Below are 16320 nucleotides of genomic sequence, written 5' to 3' on the forward strand. Positions count from 1 at the left end.
GTAATTTTATGCAGGTCACTTAGCAGGTCACTTAACTTTCTGGTTTGGTCAGATGGAGACAGCAGTGCTTCTGCTTCGTCTGATGGCTGTGGTTGCTGCCGTCCATCCTTCGGAGCAGGGCTTCTTGTTGCTGCCGAATTACCCTGCATGACAGTGACATGATTGTGCTTGAGGTCTGTGCAGTCTCCAGTGACGGTAACGCAGACAATCAGTTAACTGAAACAGAAACAAGCATTCAAACAACATGCCTGTGAGGTTTCTCTCTTCATTGGATTTTATTATGATGTATTCTTTGTTTGATTTACTTTATACCTCTAGGAATATTTATTTAGCTTATTTATGACATTATGGTTTTCTTAGAAAATCAGGACATGTTTTTGAGTGGCTAGATGGGTAATGCCTTTATTCTTGTTGCTTCTCGTGTAATAATCTGTAGCCTTTACAAGTACGTACTTTGGGCATTGAATGCACTAAAATTCTTGCACAGATTTTTCCTCTCTCAGATAGGATGAAATACCTACCCCTGGTTCGCTGGATTCAGCCCCTCTGTTGGGGCTGTGACAGCCACGTTACTCCACGCTCAATGCCACTGTGATTGCCAGACTTTCAGCATGAGTAAAAGAATCTAGTTAACAGCTATAGTATGCACTTCATTTTTCCCTTTCAGAGGTTATATCTGGTGACTGTGTGACTGGAACAATGAGACTAACCTCAGTTTTACAGTAACAAGGCAGCTATGAGTTTTCTGGGTAAAGTATATTTTGACTGACATACAAGGAACTGTAGCTTTGCTGCACAATGGAGAAAATGACTTCATTTAACAGCTTTCAATGCCAAGAAAGAAATAAAACAGTTCTGAGAATGCTGAAGATTTTTTTTTCCCGTTTTAATTTTAAACCTTAAAGAAAAAGCAGTTGCCATATAAGTCCAAGTCAATGGAATATATAAATCTTTAAAAAGGTTTCATAAAGTAATAATGACTTTAGTATATGTACCAAATGAGATTAAAGAGATACATTTGGTTCTAATACAGAATTTCACATTCAAAAGACCATCAGTTTCCTGTTTAAAATCTACTTATATTCAACTGAAGGGAGTTCAACCATAATGCCATTGTATTTCAGACATTTATCTTAATTTAAAACAGCTGAACAACATTCATAACAGAGCAAGAAGAAGTGGAGGTATAGGCACTTCTCCCTCTTTCTTTGCTTTTAAAATAATGAACTCAGATATAACATAGTCCTGCTTACACTGTTCTGCTGCTCTTGGAAGAGCCGAGGTGTGCGGTGTCAGCCCCATTGAAACCATAAGAAAAACAGCCTTTCCAAAGGGGCAAAGGCCAGGAGTGAAACTCGCTTCACAAAGTGTCTATTTCTGAGCAGGTGGGTTAAACGATGATTTATGGGGGTGGTTTTTCATTAGAGCATCTTCATGAAGTGTTTACAAAGCAGGCACACTAAGCTGAGACTCACTGGTCTGTATGCTTTCCCACTTTTAGGCTTCAATCCCAGTCTCCTCTTCCTTTACAGTGCAAACTGTCCCTCTGCCATGACTGTCTTTAAACATACACTGCTGCAAATCATACCATTGTGCATTTTAAATGTCCTTCATACAATTTCACCTTCTATATTGTAATTCTGCAGAGGGATTGTTAATTTAGTGCCAGTTGAGCTTTGCAGAATTATTCAGCTTCTTGAAGCTCTGAATTATTGTCAATAAAAATCAAAGTTGATTTCTGCATTCCCATCATAGTATTGTCTCTCATGAGGAGATGGTGATTGAAGAAAATGCAGGATAAGGGCATAATAGGTCAGTTTAAGCATAAATACTTCAAGTATGCTAATCGCAGCTGGGCCATTCTTGTGCTGGGTGCTGTACAAACACAGAGCAAAGTCCTGCCTCTGAAGGTCTGTAACATAAGTAAGCTTTACAACCATTTTCCAGTGAGTTTTCACACTAGAATAAACTACCTTGAAACCCCTTCAGAATGATAAAGGAATCTTCTAGTTTGACGTTCCACCTATGTGGGAACACCTTTTCCCCAAAGACGCCAGATATCCCACCAATCAACGTATCTGTCTAGTGGAATAATGTGAAAATGTAGTTTTTATTATCAGGATCTTCCCAGGGAGCCTAAGGTGCTTTGTAGTGCTATATTCTTTGCAGTTCTCAGAATCATGTGCATTAAAGGTTGCTTAACAGCTGGTGAGTCACACAGCTTGTTCTTTGAGCTCGAATGCTCCGTTAGGACACATCCACTAGAGGTATTTTAACCTTTGAAAAAATCAATACAAGTGGCTTAAGCATTCTAGGTTTTAAGAAAAAAACAAACAAAACCACCACCGACAAAAATACACAAGAAAAAAACCCCCAAAACACACACGCAACCCCCCACATACACCAAACCAAACCAACAACAGAAAACCGTAAATAACAACAAGCTGCTTGCATGATGTTTAATAAATTAATCTCTATTAATGCGAGTGCATTTTAGGGGTGTAGCATTTGCTAGAGAGCAGCACAATTCTGGTTTTAAAAGTCACTGTCCTTGGGCATCAAGCGAAACTGAGTCTCTGGGGGAAGTAAAACGTCTTCTGAGTTACAAAAAAATCTCAAGTTCATTTTGTTCCATGTTGCTTGTGGGGACAGGAATGGCACTTGGAAGCAGAGTACTCCCTAATTTCACTGGGGAGTTGGTCCTTTCCTTAAACCACAAACTGTATTTACTGCAGATAATTGCAAATATGGCTTATACATAGCAAGCCACAGTGCTTGACTAAGTAGCCAGAATGAGAGAAGAATTCTGTGGGCAGTGTGTATTTCCTTCTAGTTCAAATGTACCTGATGTAAATTGAGTTGAACTAGTCCTGTTTTAGCCAGACTTCTTGAGGAAATGAAGTATATGCTCCTACTTTGCCGGTCAGTGCCAGTGCCTCTCCCCTGTGAGATAACTTGGTGGAGAAAGGCTGATTTGAATCAAATTTGACTGTAAGATGGAGAATTGAAGGATATTGCAGTTCTCCAGATTTCATAAGAAGCAGCAGTCCAGCAGAGGGAAAACAAATCAGAGCTTCCTTTAGGGAAAATACTGCAGAATTAGCTCAGTTGCATTATTAGGCACCTGAGAGTCCAGCCCTCTGCCACGTACACCAGATGTAACTGAAGAAAACCAGATTTCCAAACTTTTGCCTGTGGAATGATTCCTTTGCATAAAAAAAGCAAAGGAGTTTGATTTTTCTCAACCCTGTTGATCTTGTTTCTCATTCATTCTCCTCAGAACAAATAACCTAGCTGTGTAAATTCACCAGCCACATATCATAAGTGCTGGGTTTCCTCTGCTTCGGTCCCTCTGGCATCAGTTTTACCCTGAGTACAAGGTGTAGAGGTCTTGTAATGTCACCCATCCTCCGAGCCGGCCGGGTTGGGATGTGGCCGAGGGACACGTTGGTGGCACGCTGGGTGGGACCAGTTTTGGGTCACCGCCTGATATCCTGGGCAGTGTATAAACTGGTGGTGAAACCCCGGCCAGGCTGAGGTGGGTTCAGGATGGTGCCACAGCCCTGGGTGGTGAGCAGAGGGCAGTACCCTAATAATAGGGAATAACCTAATGAAATTTAACAAGGAAAAGTGTACAGTCCTGCATCTGGGCAGGAACAACCCCAGGTTCCAGTATCGGTTGGGAAATTACATATTAGAGAGCAGTGTAGGGGAAAGGGACCTGGGGATCCTGGTGGACAACAGGATGACCATGAGCCAGCACTGGGCCCTTGTGGCCAGGAAGGCCAATGGCATCCTGGGATGTATTAGAAGGGGGGTGGTTAGTAGATCGAGAGAGGTCCTCCTTCCCCTCTACTCTGCCCTGGAGAGACCCCATCTGGAATATTGTGTCCAGTTCTGGGCCCCTCAGTTCAAGAAGGACAGGGAACTGCTGGAGAGGGTCCAGCGTAGGGCAACCAAGATGATGAAGGGAGTGGAGCATCTCCCTTATGAGGAAAGGCTGAGGGAGCTGGGTCTCTTTAGTTTGGAGAAGAGGAGACTGAGGGGTGACCTTATTAATGTTTATAAATATATAAAGGGTGAGTGCCATGAGGATGGAGCCAGGCTCTTCTCGTTGGCAAACAATGATAGGACAAGGGGCAATGGGATCAAGCTGGAACACAAGAGATTCCACTTAAATTTGAGAAAAAACTTCTTCTCAGTAAGGGTGACAGACACTGGAACAGGCTGCCCAGGGGGGTTGTGGAGTCTCCTTCTCTGGAGACATTCAAGACCCACCTGGACATGTTCCTATGCAACCTCACCTAGGCGTTCCTGCTCCAGCAGGGGGATTGGACTAGATGATCTTTTGAGGTCCCTTCCAATCCCAAACATACTGTGATACTGTGATACTGTGATACCCAGGACATGGTGGGGACAAGCTGCCCTTTTGAGGACGGGGTCCAAAGCTGCCAAGCAATCTCCATCTCCCAGGTGTCAGGGTTGCCATCTCCTTGCTAGGAGTGGAGCCTGGATCTGGTGGAAGAGCAGCTGTTTTGCTGTGCTGGAGAACAGGCTGTGTCGACCTCCCTAACGCTGGTGCGCACCCACTGCAACATGCTGCTAAAATTTGTGAGGATTTCTGAGAGGCAGAGTCGAGGGAAAGGAATGGTATTTAATAAAAGGAGAATTTTCTGGTACTTAATGCCACCAGAATGTCAGAAGAGTTAATGGCAGATGTGGTTGTGAAAATGTTCTGTATTTTTAGACAACCTTTAATTAAGACACTTTGTATGTAGCAGAGACCAAATAATATGCTGCCACTTGAAAGCTGTCAGAAGGGAAAAAGTGTACAAAGCTTCTAAATGCAGCCCTCTTTATTTTTATCTGAAAGTGAATTAGGAAACCTTTCCACTAACAATAACCATCCTTTCACATGAAATGATTTATTTAATGCACACTGTAAATACTTTGGGCATCTATATGGATTTATACTTAACCCCTTTCACTTCATGTTGTTTAATCTAGCCTCATATTAAAAAGATTACTTCTGAAAGCTGAATGGGTTTTGTGATCCCAGCCTTTTCTTCTGAGACTAATGTTTTATATAATTATTTTGATGCAGCAGACTTTTTTTTTCATCCTTTTGTAAACCTTTGTAAGGGGTGAATAGGCCTTTCAGGGTTTTCATTTGGATTAAGAGAAAACAAATGTATGGAGTACAATTCCATTTCGAAGATGCCTTATTAATAGATTATTTGCCTATAGGGTTAGAAAGATGCTAACATGATAGAGGATTCTCTAATAGAGCACTAATTGTTACTTTGGTACAGCAGAGATATAACATTTATTGCATAAGCTTGGGCTTGCGTGGAAAGCAGTGGGGTTTTGGTGAATCAAGAACAATATAAGCATCATTTTGATGTTCCTAGAATTTTGGTACGGGTAGGATAAACACACAGTAAGTAGCAATTAGATTATTAGTTAGCCAATATATTATACACATTGAAGGAATTAAATCGGCCAATGTAATTAAGCTGCTCCCAGCCTGCATTCCTAGGCTGCCGTTGGATGTGGGCAGCGGACTGAGCACTGCCAGGTCTCTCGTTATTCACCTGGCGCTGTGCAAGGGGACGGCCACCACCCATCCAGGCTGCGAGTGGAAGACACTGCCTTTAAGAATTGCAGCAGCAATAAGTCTTCTGTGTGCAGGTGGACATTAATTTACAAGCTCACTGTCTGTGGCATTACAAAATCTCTGTAGGGCAGACTCAGACCCAAACCAGCCCAGCACAATTTTGCCTTCTTGCGGGGCTGCTAATATTCAGCCGATAGTACACACGAGTGGCAATGGTAGCAGGTGTGCTTATTTTCTGGTTTCTCAATTCAGTTTCAGTGTGTCTCCTTCATTCTCCATGTTTTGTTAATTTCGTTGGTGGTGTATGCTTTGATATGCTAATGTGTAGGGAGAATTAGCCAGCAGCTGCACAGGGGGAGGCAATCCCTGAGCCTTGAAGGCTGATCAGGATGTTCCTACAAGTCCACATCGCCGTGCATCGCCGCTAACGAATGCCATCCTGATTTCTGCTGTGTACCTGTCACCAGCTCCTTGATTCCTTTTGTAACAACCTGCTGCTTACTGAAATGATTTAAAGCATCTGTATAATGCTGTTAATATGTATTCTATAGCAATGCAAGTAAAAGAATGCTGACAAAGTCTGTAGTCAATGGTAATGCTGAGAGAAGTATATCTGGGTTTTCAGGTTCTAGGTCTTCTAAGCTCCAGAGTAAAAGCTCACTGCAATGCCCTCTGTGCATGGTAAGGATGGTAAGAAAATAGGTGTGCACAGGTTTTCAAAAACAGAGGTGCTGTGGTACGTGCATGTTGATTGCTCCTTGTGCATATGGCTATGGATCTCTTTTACTAATGCCCTGCAGGTGAAGAACACACAGAAAGGCAGCAGAAGAACATGTCCTATTGCTAAAAGCACCAAACTACTATTATTTTTTCTAATTCAAAAGCTCTCTGTAGCTCAGTAAGCTTCTTGTACTTCTCAAACCCTTATGTCTTTGGCAGGCAAAGGCAAAGTTACCTGATTATCCTGTTTCCAGTGGTACTTTCTAACACATCACTACTTCATAGTGGATTGGAAACTAGAAGAAGAAGAAAAGAGAGGATCCACTTCTTATGTTATATTTCAGACAATCTCTTCTAATGCCTCTGGGAATGGTGCCACATATCTCAAATATCAGCATGTGAACCAAATCTGATGTCTTCGCTCGCACAGAATAGCACTGTGTTCAGCTGGTAGACCTACAAAAATGCTTGAAAGCTGTTACTCACAAAAATGCTACCTCCTAAAACAGTACTTTAGGCAGTGATATACTAGAGTCAGAAATCAATGAGATTAATAGTAGTGCAGGTGATAACTGCTGTTACCAAAGATATGAGAATTTGTCCCTGAAAGGCTCTTTTTGAGCACCCTGTATTGGTGGTGAACAGTGTTCAAGTGAAGATTATTTCAGAAAGACAAATTTTGCACTGAATGTAATGTCTTCTGTTAGACTGGCTCATCCATGGTCACAGCTGTAGGTACACAAGCCCTTCTTCAGGGCTGATACTTCAACTTTAGACAAAAAGAATCAATTTATGGAGTCTAGTACTTTTATTTCAGTGGCACAATACCCAAGTTGTTCATAGCAGCATCAGTGTGCCTGGGTTGACAGACACATCAGTTTCCCATGGTACCCAGGCTCAATTGAAATTTGTTCTGTAAGAATGACCAGCATTTGGAAAGGGGAGGGGAAATACTAACGCATCAAAAAATTGAACAAAGAGACTCTGTCCCTGCCAGGTTTGGTAAAATTCAAATAATAGAGCTCTCAGTGTCTTGGCTTGCTAATGACTTGTGATGGATTGAGATACCTTCATTAGTTTTCTGAGCAGGTGAATAGTGGAGACCAGCTCCTGATCTGTTACTTTGGTGTCACCAAGGGGTGTGTTTATGCTTCAGTAACAGCCTCAGATACCCAGTCAGGAGCTTTAATAGAGAAATTTTGATGATGAGTTCACTGCAGCTATAAAACCCACTCAAGAAGCTGGCTAAAAACTTTGGTGATTGACTTGTGTTGTTAGCAGCAGTTTCAGAGCTGGTTTAAAACTAACTTTGATAACATCTAGGGGATTTGCAGTGTGCAGATATATGCTTATATTATATTATATTATATTATATTATATTATATTATATTATATTATATTATATTATATTATATTAATAACATTATAAAAGCAGGTATTTTTCCTGTTGTCACCTGAGCTGTGAGAGCACAGCTAAAGGAGAGAGGAATTAGTTGGTCACATGTTGAATTTTGGCTTCTCTAGCCAGCAGACAGTCAAATAGCTTCTTAGAAGTCAGCATCTGCTTCAACAAACTCAATTACCTAGTTAAAAATGACTTGGAAGCTAGCAGGCAGGTTTAGCCTGGTGGTACTGAATAAAAATGCTGTTTATGCTATTTTTCAATATACATTCAATATCACAGAGTGCTCATGCTTGACTCTTAATTGCTTTTCTATGCAGCTGAGTATCAAAGGGTGGTGTGGCAGGTGAAGGTGATCACTAGAAGGCCCATGGCTTGATGTGCTTCAGCTGGGAACCTGCTAACAAGTCTATAAAGGAATTAGGTCTCTCCAGTGCTGCATGGCTGGTGGTTTAGTTGTAGGTTGGGTGTTCTCTACCCCTTTTTCTTATCTTCTTCCTTTCTTATCTTCTTCCCTTCTTATCTTCTTCCCAACTGTATGGTTCAGCTGGGTCTAAAAGCGACTTGGCACAATCTTTATGCCTTTATCTGGGCTGCAGTTCACCTCTGAGGACACGCTTTTTAGTTGCTCTTTATTCTTGTCTCCAGGAATTTTTTCTTCAAAGAGACCCTGTACTGATTTTTCTGGCAGGATATTGCTACTGTAGCAGCAGAGGGCTGTGGGTCCTCAACAAGAAATAAATGTCAACCCTTTGCCAGGAGACAGTGCATCTGCAATACTTCTGATGTGTGGTATCACGACTTGGTGAAGAGATTTTGGCAGGTGACAGCGTTTCGGAAGGTAAGTTAAAAGCAATATGCACTTGCTTCACTACACTAGAAACACTTTTTACTTACAGTACCTGCTAACAAAGAATTTTAATGTCTAATTTTCATTTAGAGGCTTCAGTCTAGCACTGCATATAGTTTGTGATTTGAAATACATGCAGAGAGACTGGCTGTGTACTTAGTGAAACCCTGCACGATGCCAGCCTAGTGCTCAGAGATAGTGTCTGTGTGCTTCACAGAGGAGTCCTCACTCCGGTTGTTCTATGGACATGAAAAATGGGTGTCTGATTGCACTATGCAGTATGTATGTGGTATATATTTTACCGAGTCACAGTGTGCCATTGTTTCTCTAGAGGCTCCTGGGCTGGGTTTAGGACGGCTCCTTGCTGAACTTAGCTTTGGTTTTGGGCTGGTGAGCCGGAGTAAAGATTGGGACTTTGGCCGACAGGTACCAGTGATCTACAGCTGTTGATTATTCCTAATATTATTACTCTTTCCTCCAAATTAAACTTTTGAAATTCCCTCTAATAAATACTTCTTGCTGGATCCCCTCCCAGGGTCTCTTCTAGTAAAGCTGAGATGCCTTGCAAGCCGGTTCAGTCAGGCTCTAACCCACATGGATTGGAGCAAACCTTATTTCCATGTGGAAAATGAGTCTCATGTTTGCTGAGTCAAACAGGAGACGTCTTTCAGCTCTCTATGTTAGCAGCTACCAGGAGACCCACATAGAGCTGCATGTGTCTTTCCAGTGAATATGAAGTTGCCCATGTCTGCCCAAGAGATGCTGGTACGTACATGGTGAATGGGTGACAATCGGTATAGCCTATTCCTCGTTACCTTTGCCTTTGAATTTCCTTCTTGCCTGCATCTGGACAGCCATGTTTTTTCTCACCTTGTCATCTCTTCAGCAATCTGTTTCTTTTGTTCATGCTGTGTTTAACTTTCTGGCTTTCTAGTCTCCTCCAGCTCCTTTGCCTGCATGGGATGAGTAGTTATGAATACTTTGCTTGATGCTGTTTTTAACTTCCTATCTTGCTGCTTCCAGAAGAGCTCCCTGCCACCCTCCAAAGTGCTGTGGCTACCAAGCATTGTCATTCTTTCCTCGTTGTCATACCCAGAGTACCTTTGTGGTGCGAGAGCCTTGAAGTAGAGGAATTTGTCATTATTTACCTGTCTTCTGTGAGCTGATGTTTACACCGGTGTGCTGTATCAATACTACTCCTAGCCTGAGTCACAAAATAAGACATGCCATACTTGATACAGGAACACATGCTCTGCCATTAGCATTCATTATTGGTGGTCACAGTCAGGCAGATAAAGATTGACATTGATAAGCGCCTGAGGAGAGGAGCGGTGCACCAGCCTGTGCTCCCCTTCCCGCTTTGATAACGCGGAGATGAGAGCGGAGCAGCCACGCAGGCGAGCGGTGGCTCCCTCCGTGCGTTGGCTGGCAGGTGTTTGCCTGTCATCTTCCATTTTGCTCTTCAGAAAAGCAACACTGGAAAGGAATTCCCATTAACAAGTCACATTTATTTAATCAAATTGCACGTCGCTGGTAGCTACCAGCCAGATCACTGACACCGCCTCTCCAAACAAATGAAACCAGATTAACTGATGCATTTTCTTTTTTGCTTCCTCCTCCTTATTTGATATGTATTTATTTAGTTTTTATATATATCTATTTTGGCAGTGCCTAAGCACCCCCCACATGAACCAGTGTTCCACTATGCTGTAAAGACAGTCAATAGGGCAGATCAGATGGACTTACAAGATGCAATGATACCTGTTACATCTTTCCTAACGTGGACTGAGAGCTTTTCTGGGGCTGAGGCTGCTTTCTTCCATTCATTTATTGGGTACTTGCTGCAGTGAGGGTCTCAAGCTTACATTTTACAGGAGCTACTGGGTAACTGTGACAGCACCGCTTTGTTTCATAGGTCTCTTGATATATGAATTGCTGATCAAGACTTTTTTAATAGTTTGAAAGAGCTCTTTGTGCTGTGATATCTATTTATGTGACCTTTCTGCTTGCAGGCAAAAAACATCTATTAGCTGCTTTTTAAAAAAAAATAACAATTACACAACTAAGATTTTTAAAGAAATTCAATTTTCCAGTGGCACAATTGTCCTTTAAGGGTATTCAGGAAACTGGTATCTAATCAGACTGCTTTGGAAATGCCAGCATTATATGGCTTATAGCCACCAAATGGGTTCTGTAGAAACTGTGCATATAGAATAGACTGACTGTGACTTAGGAGGCCAGGAACCCAGCAAGCACATTTGTAATGGGGTTGTTGGTGAGAGGTGACTGTTTATGTAAGTAATTAGAAATTTTGTGTTGCTCGGGGATGCTAAATGAAAATGGGTTATTAAACAGGTTTTACTGGAAACTATTTAAGAATAAGTATCTCCAGAATAATCAGAAACATTAAAATAAAAAGAATAGATATGTCATTAAAAAGAGAGAGAGAGATGGGATCAAAAGGGATCTGGAATTAGCATTCCTCATTATTTTAATGCCAGAACATGCTTCTGTACTATTAATAGAAGTTAAAGCTGCTGCAGATTTTTCTGTCTGCATTTCTACAGCTTGAAGAATCATAATCATCCTAGGGCTGAATATCCCTTTCTTAACAATAGCACCTGTTTTACCTTCCTTGGTTTGTCTCTCAGAACAAAAAAGGTCCTGTAAGGTCAGCTTCAGCTCTGTCCAGAACCAGGATATTTTTCTTTAGTTTATCTGTCATAGACCAGGCAGACAAGCTCTGAAATCTTTTGAAAATTGAATAGTCAGGTATTTTTTCTTTTTAGAAGCATTTTACAGTACAACATTTTATTTCTTACCTCTTTTAATTGTATTTCCTTCCAAACACATTTTTTCTTTCCCCCCCTATGTAACATGTCATTAAACTACAGAGCATTTCAGCCTGGACTTTCCCCAAGCATTATGGGCCATTCACAGCCAGCCCTGGGAAGTCAGCTATTATTCCTCATAGCGGGGTTTAAAAATAATTGCCCAGCTTCATTTAAAAAAAAAAGAAGGCAGTTAGATAATGATTTAGTCTATAAGGTATATTTATCTACTACAGAGCTCGCTAGTGATAAAGACCTATTTGCGTATGAGGCCAGAATGATGAGACTGATTATTCATTCAGGAGGGGCTGGCAGTGTGACCAGAGTGCCACCCCAGGGATGCTTGAGTGGGAGCACCCATGGGTGCTGCACCCCGTCCCTGCTCTGGGCAGCTGGCACAGGTGAACGCTGCTCCGGGATGTGTTGAGCACTGGGATGTGTTGAGCTGTGGGGGCTCGGGCCGGTGCCCACACTCACGTCTGAGATGTAATTCCTTGCAGAGCGGCTTTGGGAAGGGGCCTCCCCAGAGACACATGCTGCGCTCCTGAAAACCTTGTAAAAGGAGGATGAAAAGGTTGGGGAAACCAGCCCTCATTTGTGTGAACGCTGTTGGGGATTTTGTTTTTTGGTTTCCAAATTAACAGCTCTATTTCATTTGAAATAAGTGATTACATTTGGACCTGATATCAAGTCCACTGGAGATGACTGAAAGGCTGCTGTTGCTTATAGTGAGCTTTGGTAATGGTTATTTTAGAATACTTTTTTTTTGCTTTTCCCCCCTCTTAGTTTATTAATTAATTATCTTGGTTTTCTTTTCAGTTGCTGAGGCAGAAATTCGATGGGCTGAGTGGCACTAAATCATTCAGAAGATATCTGAAAACTGTGTTTTTACAAGGAGGTGGGGATATTATCCTTTCCTAGGGCACTGAATTAATCCCAGAAAAATAACACAAATTAATGTAATAGGAGGATGTAACCAGGCAGCCGCAGTTGAGAACAGGTTATTTTACTTACTTGCCCTGTGATTCTATGGTATAAATATGGGGTCGGGTAATAAAACCAGAACACACTCCTACTTAAATGAATGGAGCCATTCATTTCGAGGAGAGCTTCAGGTTTTTTTAGTCTAGCAATGTAACTAACTGAATTCCCTGCAGGCAGATGAGCCAGTGAAGGAATGATGTTCAGAATAAGGATTCCAGGTTATATGCTTTAGAGTGTTAGTTTTCTTGCTTTTTATGTGCTGTTTGTGGTGGTGAGTTTTTTGTTGGTTTTTTTGTTTGTTTGGGGTTTATTTGGATTTGTTGTTGTTGTCTTGTTTGTGTGATTTTCATGTGTGTGTTGTGGTGTTTGTTGGTTTGTTTTTTTTTTTTCCTTTAATTGTTGAGGCTAATTACTCTGAGGCTGTGGAGGTGATGGAATGGGGAAAGCTGGGTTTGGTAGAGAGGATCTTGTGAGCACTTTCTCCAGGCTACAGAAGCAATTGAACCACTAGACCTATGCAATTCTGAAATTTAGCTACATTCAGTAAAACATGAGCTGCCTTTTTCCTAGGTGTTTGGAACAACTCAATGAGAAAACCGCCGCTCTGAGAGAGACCAAAGTTCTTAGGATCTAAACAATGAAACAATATTAACATGCTTGAATATAGTAATCTTTTAAGATAATAATGATCTCATTTCTCTGCTAGAGGCAGGTCATAAAGATAAGCACTTCTGGAGCACTTCACTCCCTCCAAATGCTGCTCTGTTAACAATAGCGTCTGCAATGCTGAAAGCAGCTACAGAGGGCCCTTAACTTCTGTTTATTTCTGCGGAAGGTTGATCTTGACTGTGGGGTCTTCATATGAGCTTTTTCTGCACTCAGGGTAATGGTCTCTTTCTCAACAGGTTTTCAAAGGAGGGGAGAAGAAACATATGCTATGGTTAAAGCAGTGTTGCAGGGAAATAAGGCTGTTTCAGATGAGCACAGCTTGTGGGTGTGACTCTTCTGCCAGAAAGTAGCAATGCAGAAACATGGCATTATCCTTTGCAAGCCCCAAATGCAAGGAGTGCATCACCATCCGTACCCTGCAGGACCTTACTTAAATTTGCGCTTGTTTGTGATTGTGGGGAGTGGTGGGGAAGTGCATACTGCTTTGCATTTTTGTCTCTGAGTCACTTGGTTTGTTCCCTTCCACAGTGGAGGGCAGAGGGAGTCAGCGGGGTATTTTTGGATCATTCAGAATGGGAACCAGGGAGAAGGCATCACTGTTCTTTTCCTGGAGTAAAGGAAAAGATCATCTTGTGCAGGAGAAGCAAAGAACAGGATCTAGCAGATGGGCTCTCTCTTTCTGTCAGATATCACTGCTGCTTCGCAAGACAAGGAAGACACTTGGATGCTCATCAGTTCTTTTTTTCTTTCCCCCTCCACATCATAAGCTCTGAATGCTTCCAGCTCGACTTATCTTAAGTACTCACTTTGTCCTCAGTGAAGAGGTAGAAGGAGATCCTTCACAAATCAAGGGGATTGCGTAGGACATCAGCCCTACCTAATGTGTCACAGATCTGCTTCAAGGAATTCGCGGAGGCTTTCTTCTCGACTGGTCCTGCTGTCATCTGCTGTTCCTTCTGCCTGTCCAGCCCTCTGGAGAGCTGTCTCTCCATGCTCACGCACTGCAGGATCTGAGATGGACTTGACATCTTTAGCATTTCCCAGGAAATACAACTCAGACTTTAGCAACCGCCTGTCTTTTTATATGAAGTTGAAAAGATTGGGCTTTCTTTTCCCCTTTTGGGCATATTTTGTTGTGTATACAATCCCTTCTTACTGTTGTCTCAAGATAGCAAATATCTGGAGAACCAGGAGTACAAAAATGAATGAGAATATGGGGAAAGAGATGTTTTCATTTCTGATTGTATTTCTGAGTTTAAACTTGCTCTTTTTGTACGTATAGCCACAATATAAGAGCAGTGATACTAGCCCAAAAGTATGTGACAGAGGTGACACTCCTGGAAGAACAGGAATGGGAGAGTGATTGCAAGGACAGGGAGCTCAGCTTCCAGCTCTAGGCTCACTCACTTGTGTCTAGGTCGTTCCTGATAAACATTCAGTGTGTTTTTGAAGGCTGCCAACATTTGTGTTTCTCCAGCATTCCCAACAGCCTGTCCCTGGGTTTCCCTAGTCCTACTTCCATCAAACTTCTTTTTTTTCTGTAATATCTGAGGTTTTCCTGCTGTATAAACCTGTTACTCTTTGTTTTATCTGCTGCACATGTGGTGAAAAGATGTTCCGTTTCCTCTTGGAAAGGTAGAAGTTATCTATATTTATTCATATCTCAGTTTCTTCTCATTAACACCCCTGTGCCTGGTTTTCATGCTGTCTATTCAACTCCTCAGCCTTTTTTATGTCCCTCCCTTTGCTTTCCTTTGTCTCTCGGAAAAAGAAAATCCTATTTTCACCAAAGTGAAAAAACAACCGGAGGAAAAAAAACCCAAACCCACAAACACGAATGCAAGATGAATTTTGCAAACCCTCATACAGCATCTCAGCCCTTTGTCTGTCTCCTCTGTTTAGACAGCGAGCTCTTCAGAGGAGGGGCTCTTTTCCTGTGTTTGTACAAGTGCTGAGCAGACTGGGGCCCTGATATAGCTGGGTTCCTTAGGGGCTATCGTAATGCACAATAATAATGAACCATATGTCGGTTTAGTCAGGAAAATACTAAAGCAGCAGGCCAGTAGGCAGATTTTCCCTTAATGGACCAGGTATTGCTTAGACAATGCAGCCCATTTCCCCTTCTATCCCACTAATAATACACTTCAATTCTAGAGGAAGTAGTCCTAGGGATGATGACGTATTTTAAACTTTGTGGCCCTCATTGTTAACCTAATTATACTGCAGACATTTAGAAATATGTTTCTGGAGTGTTGTGCAAAGCAGGCATCCACGAGTTATCTGTGCTCTGTCTCTCATAGGGCAGCAGTTGTGTGATGAAGTATGTTGACTTGGGCTCAGCGTCCTGTTAAAGTACCGGCTTTATGTTTTTGGGTTTATTTATTTATTTTATTTTAATTCCTTTTGGTTTGGCATGCTGGCAGAACAAGTCTGTGTCAGCCTGCAAAGCATTGCATGGATGTACCCCTGATAGCTAGACACATTTATCTGCCCATTTCATTTAGGGACCAGCCTTGAAGTTATCAGCCTGTTTGGTAGAGAAATCTGGTAGGTGTCAACAGCATTGGTTGATTTTGCAGCTAGATGGAAACTTTTTTTTCATTTAGGGTCCCGAGAGATGTTATCAACGTGTTTACTTTTTGTCTTGTTATCATGAAAATATTTTGAGCAAAGGTTGTGGTGTTGTACACTTAGAAATGTTGACACTAAGATGAAGCGTTTTGACTGGTTTTGGGAAGAAATAATTTGGAATTTTCATTTCCTAAGTGTTATTCAAATTGTTCTGAATTAAAGCAAAAGGGAGAAAAGGCTGGGGGTGTGTGTGGAATTAGAAAGGTTAGCAAGATGCCCCAGCTTTCAGCCAGAGGCTTTGTAGGACCCTTGGAGGACCTCGCTGGCTCTGGGTGAGCCTGGCAAGGTGATGGTCAATGCAGAAGTGGTCCCTATGGCTGCCCAGTCCTGGTCTGACTCTGCTAGGAGGTGGGTGTAAATCTGCTGGAGCTGTCTAGGGCATGTCTCTGTTATAGAGAGCTCAGTTCAGCAAGAGTCTCAGGGAACAGGGGAGGGAAATGGAGGATTTGCTGCTTGGTAAATCCTCCCACTTCCCTCCTCCCAGTGGAGACATTTGTGATGATCATGGAGAGCGCTACCACTTCAGCCTGCAATAACAACCATGGAGCAACTCTCACTTGTAACTGCTTCACTGCCCAGGGGAGAGAGAGGACAGTTTTCCTTTTATCATTGTCTT

This window comes from Nesoenas mayeri, assembly GCF_963082525.1.
Source record: "Nesoenas mayeri genome assembly, chromosome: 11".
Lineage (NCBI taxonomy): Eukaryota > Metazoa > Chordata > Aves > Columbiformes > Columbidae > Nesoenas > Nesoenas mayeri.